Source organism: Wolffia australiana, chromosome 13 (assembly GCF_029677425.1).
Source record: "Wolffia australiana isolate 7733 chromosome 13, ASM2967742v1".
NCBI lineage: Eukaryota > Viridiplantae > Streptophyta > Magnoliopsida > Alismatales > Araceae > Wolffia > Wolffia australiana.
In genome coordinates, this window is record NC_135847.1 from 382,021 (window position 1) to 388,020 (window position 6,000).

Genomic DNA, 6,000 nt, shown 5'->3' on the forward strand with positions numbered 1-6,000 from the left:
CAAATCTGTTGGCGGTGGAGAATTCTCGCGGAATATTGGACGAAGAACATGTCGACACCAAAGAGTTCAGGCGTACCTCAGCACCCTAGTGCGTGAAGAGGTTGAGGGGAATTTTGATCGCGACAAGACTGGGCGAGTCAGAGCGTTGAATGGCCCACTGGACAAGAGAGTCTAGGCGTTCCGGGCATTGTACGGCCCTTGCAGAAAGCATGATGGACGAGTGTAGACTCGGACCGGGCGGTTGATTGCAGACGCGGGTGGGCAGCGCGCCTTGGAGCGACCCTAGAAGGGCGGCCTAAGGGCGGCCTGGGACTGCCTTGGGCGGGCAACCTTGGGCAGCCTTGGGTGGCAGCCTTGGGTGGCCTGGGGCAGCGGCCTTGGGCGGCAGCCTGGGGCGGCCTGAGGCGGCGGCCATGGGCTGCCTTGGGCGGCAGCCTGGGGCGGCTTGAGGCGGCGGCCATGGGCTGCCTTGGGCGGCAGCCTGGGGCGGCTTGAGGCGGCGGCCATGGGCTGCCTTGGGCGGTATCCTACGGCGGCCTAGGGTGGTGGCCTTGGGTTGCCTTGGGAGGCAGCTTGGGGTGGCCTGGGGTGGTGGCCTTGGGCTGCCTTGGGCGGCAGCCTGGGCGGCCTTGGGCTGCAGCTTGGGGCGGCCTTGGGCGACGGCCTTGGGCTGCCTTGGGCAACAGCCTGGGGCGGCCAAGGGCGGCGGCCTTGGGTTGCCTTGGGCGGTAGCCTAAGGCGGCCTAGGGCGGCGGCCTTGGGCGGCAGCGTGGGGCAGCCTAGGGCGGCGGCCTTGCGCTGCCTTGGGCGACAGCTTGGGGCGGCCTAGTGCGGCGGCCTTGGGCTGCCTTGGGTGGCTGCCTGGGGTGGCAGCCTGGGGCGGACTTGGGTGGCAGCCCTGAACGTCCAAGGACGGGCAGCCTTGGTACTCTTGAGCGAGGGGAAGAGAGGGGGAAGAGAGGAGAGAGAGAGAGAGGAAGGGGAAAACGGCGATTAGCGACGCGAGGCGGTGACGGCGGCGGAGGCGGCGGCGGTAGGGTTGGAGAAGGGATAGGGGAGGCTGGGCAGTCCTCCAAGAAGAGTTAGAAACAAACTCAATTCTTGAATAATGAATGCCTAACTGTTTTTTGAAACAATGGCCTATACATATAGGCCTTGGAGGAAAGAGAAAATACATTTTAACGACGAGAAATTAAAGATGAGAGACATGATTCGTGTCACGTCAAGGGGCAGTTGTGGACCTGCCGTTGACGACGTGTCAAGATGTGTGAAGGGGCGTGCGTGCGTGGAGACGTGTGTGACGCTGGCTCGTTGACTTAATCCGGTGACGATGGCGACATGTCTTCAGCGGTCGCGTTGACTTCTGATGACAGTGGTGACGCGTCTGGTGTCGATGTGCTGACGTCGTCGCCACCAAAATGACTTTGAGACAGGGGGATTGGGAGAAAGAGAGAGAGAGAGTGGACAGATAGAGAGAAGGTGACGTAGAGAGAGAGGAAGTGAGAGAAAGAGAGAGAGGGGGGGGATTGGGAGAAAGAGAGAGGAGAGATAGAGAACGGATGATGTAGAGAGAGAGTGGGAGAAAGAGATAGAGAGAAGGCGACGTTGAGAGAGAGGGAGACTAGAGAGAGAGAGGGGAGATAGAGAGAGGGAGTGGGAGAAGAGAGATATAAAGAGAGAGAGAGAGAGAGAAGGAGGGAGAGGGAGAGAGAAGGTGAGGAACAGGAGAGAGAGGGAGGGAGGGAGAGAGAGAGAGAAGGTGAGGAACAGGAGAGAGAGGGAGGGAGGGAGAGAGAGAGAGAAAGTGGGAGAGAGAAAGGAGAGAGAGATATTAGGGGAGAAGAGCGATATGATCTGCTCTCGAGTCTATGAACGTCGTTGTTGGCCCAGACATCAAGTTGGCGACCTGGCCCAGCCGAGCCCAATACCGCAACCTTAAGGGAGCTCATCCGAGGACGGCAGAACACCTTTGATCCTCGTGAGTGTTTCCTACGAACTACCTTAGGTTGAGACTCTCGTTCATCTCTCTCCCTTGCAAAAGGCTACCTCTGCAACGAGAAGACGATCGGGAGCCCGTGGCATGCACTACCCCGTCACTCTTGCCCACTATCCATCCCTCCTACACTCGACGTGCTAATTCCGTCGACATCCTTCTTCTCCATCTCTCTCTAGCTCCTTGAACTCTCCTTTCTCTAGAGAATTCGATGGATCTTTTCTTAAACAAGTTCAAGACGTTTATCATTGTTGAAGAGTTACAAGGGATTCGTATCACTTTGGTATCAAAGCACAGCATTGCTTCGACCATGGAAGCTCATCTCCACCAGTTCGAGCTATAGTTCGCGCGGGTTCGTCAAATCCTGGAAGCTCAAGGCGGAATGCTCACGCAAACACTAGAGACCATGCAGTCGCCAACAATGGTGGCTGTTCCTCCGTTGCCTCAGGAGCCTCGCCTGCGACTCCCCCTCCACCCGATTGGCAGAATTCAGTCCCCCCCTCAGATCAGGAAGGAGCAACCGCTGACCCTAGACAACCCTAACGAGCCGATATTAGACAGAACGATGGGCCCACGTGAAATGTCTTGATGAGAGCGGGCCCGCTTTAACCTGAGTAATGGAAAAAACCCACAAGTCGAGCAGGTTGGGCCTTTTAGTGCCGCCTTCCCGGAGCCGAGACCCATTGAACCCAAACCGTCCATCTAGCCCGTTCAGCTACAAGGAATGCGACCAACTGAATTGCGCTCGACTCTGCTTGAGTCAGGCGCCACCAAGGGCCCAACTTGGCCGCAACAGTACTATGCAGAGCAAAAGCTGGAAGACATTCCTCTCTGCCCCCTCGGCCACGTCACAATTAGAATGTGCAAGGGCTGACAGATTTGGAGGAAGAAGACTAGAACTATCAGGACCGGCCATCGAGGACACCCAGGCCAGAGTTCCGGGCGCCATCGTTCGACGGACATTTTGAAATTTTCTGGAGGAGATCTAGAGTGTTCATTGAGACATGTAGAGCACTACTTCCGAGTGTACCCAGCTCACAAGGCACAGCGAATCCGCATCGTGTCGTCATATATGGAGGGCAAGGCCTCTGCCTGGTTTTGCTCCAAAGATGACCAACAGGGTTTAACAGTTAAGATGACTTCAAAAGACAGCTGAATTATCGATTCAGATTACAAACGAGAGAGGCCTATCATCAATTGTTCAAGCTCCAACAAACAGGTTTAGTGGACGAATTCGTCTCCGCGTTCGTGGATGTCATGGATTACCTCCCATAAGTATCAGAGGAGACGATAATGCATGCCCTATATTCAGCATTACGTCATGCACTTCAAATCAAAATCAGTCGGTAAGAACCCCGCTCCACGAGAGTCTTCAAGGCAGAAAAGATGTTGGCTCACATCAAAACAGGGTCGGCCAAACAAAGCACTCTAGGGCTACGAGGGGTCGTGGAACCCTCTCGGAATTGGCGTGGCACTGCACCGCACGGAACACCAGAGACCGAGACACCCAACCGACCTCCTCGACAATTCGGGCTCACTATTGAAGAATTCACGAATAGAAAGGCCCAAGGCTTGTGCTTTCAATGCCGCAAAAAATTCACACCGGGCCACATCTGTCGAAGGACTCTCAACTTCTCTATCATCATGAACGTCGAGGAGTTGATAGGGTCATTAGTGGATGAAGATGATGATTATGAGGTCGAGCCGATTCTACCCGAGATGCCGACCAAAGAGATCAGGTGACTACAACTGCAAGCGATCACCAATATGACGGTTTTGCACTCCCTTCAACTACGTGGCACCCTCTAGGGTCAAGATGTCACCATCCTCATTGACGCGGGTGCCTCGTACAACTTCATTGATGACGCTCTCGTACACAGACTAAACCTGACAAGGATGACAACTTCGCCCTACCAAATACGTTATGGAGATAGTCACAGTCTCAACGGGACTACAGTCTGCCAGAAGGTCCAACTTCAAATTCAAAATTATTTGTCCACTATCAATTATTTCCCAGTGCCAAACCTCTACCTTGATGTAATCTTGGGTTTTTCATGGCTGCGAACCCTCGGTTGGACACCTACCCAATAGGACCTATTGCTGCTATGATTCCAAGTTGATGGGATATGGCACACACACTGCACGGAGACCCCAAAGTGACCCACTTGGCAGTTGCACCTGAAACTTCCTGCCTCACGAAGACTCCCACCTATGGAGTTGTCAGGTGCAAATCTTATCTGACATCATTGTCTCTCGTGCATTATGCAGGTGCCATAGGCTTCTCCTAGCCATTCCGAACAGCATTTCCGTTAGTCTTCCAGCCTCCCCAAACTCTACCGCCGTAGCATTCCTGTGATCATCAGATCACATTGTGGCTCGGATCAAGGCTGGTCCACTACCGGCCATATCGGTATTCACATCTACAGAAGAATGAACTTGAAAATTTGGTGGAAGAACAACTCCTTGATGGCATCATCCGGCCGTCTCGCAGCCCGTATTCCAGTCCGGCCCTGCTGGTAAAGAAAAAGACAGGAGGTTGGAGGTTGTGTGTGGACTACCGCACACTCAATAGTGTGACAATGCCCAATCATTTCCCCATTCCCGTCATGGATGAACTTCTTGAGAAACTCCACGGTGCTCGCGTCTTCTCTAAACTAGACGTCAAGTCTGGTTACCATCAGATCTGGATGTGGTCAGAAGATATTGAGAAGACAGCATTCCGTATGCATTTGGGTCACTACGAGTATTTGGTAATGCCCTTCAGACTTTGCAATGCCGCAGCCACCTTCCAAGCACTTATGAACTCTATATTCCAACCGTATCGACGCAAATTTGTTTTGGTCTTTTTGGATGACATACTCATTTACATCCACTCACAGAGCACGCATGCAAAGCACTTGACGAGGGTGTTCCAAGTATTAGCTACCCACCAATTTTGTCTCAACATCAAGAAGTGTTTCTTTGGCCAATTAAAGCTCAAGTACTTGGGACATTGGATCTCTGCCGATGGGGTAGCCACATACGCCGGGAAAGTTGAAGCAGTTCAAGCTTGGCAGGTACCCTCAACCATCCGACAGTTACGGGGGTTTTTGGGTCTTGCAGGCTACTATCATGGCTTCATTGTTGGATATGCATTGCTGGCGGGGCCCCTCACACAACTACTCAAGAAGGGCCACTTCAAGTGGTCGACCGAAGCCCAGCATGCGTTTGAGAACTTGAAGCACACCTTGTCCTCAGCACTAGTCATCGTCCTTCCAGATTTCGGCCAACCATTCACCATGGACATCAATGCCTCCGGGGCACGCGTGGGCGTCATCACAACAAAAATGCCCAATTGCCATCTTCAGTCCTCGCCATGAAGAAATGGATGCACTATCTAATGTTCCAAACATTTGTCATTCGCACTGACCAATGAACTCTTAAGCATCTCTTGGAACAACGCAAAGTACAAGGGGATTACTACCCCCTCCTCACCAAACTCATGGGGTACCAGTTCTCCATCATGTATAAAGCCGGCAACTCCAACCAGGTAGCTGATGCTCTCTCTCGCCAAGCAACCGTCGAAGACCGCCACCTTGACGCGGTATCAGTATCCACATGGGGCGATGTGGGACATGTCCGAAGTGAAGTGGAAACCAACCCAAAGCTCCAACAAGTGGTACAACAGTTACGCGGTGCACCAGCAAGTCAAGGGTACTTTTCATGGGTCAACAACACAATACTACGCAAGGGTTGCCTCGTGATTCTTGCTATCTCTACCTCTCCCTATCTCTCTTTACCTCTCCTTATCTCTCTCTCCCCCTCCATCCATCTCTCCCTATCTCTTCCTCACTTTCTCTCTTTCTCCCTCTCTCTCTATCTCTTCCTCCCTCTCTCCCTCTTTCTCTATCTCTCTCAATTTCTCTAGCTCTCTCTCTCCCTCTCTCTATCTCTTCCTCCCTCTCTCCCTCTTTCTCTATCTCTCTCAATTTCTCTAGCTCTCTCTCTCCCTCTCTCTATCTCTTCCT

The 6,000-nt window shown here is 53.0% G+C and overlaps 1 pseudogene; it reads left to right on the top strand.

Annotated features, from left to right (window-relative positions):
* The first annotated feature begins 4,599 nt into the window (after positions 1 to 4,599).
* On the top strand, positions 4,600 to 5,352 carry LOC144711376 (putative mitochondrial protein AtMg00860 pseudogene; annotated as a pseudogene).
* Positions 5,353 to 6,000: the final 648 nt, after the last annotated feature.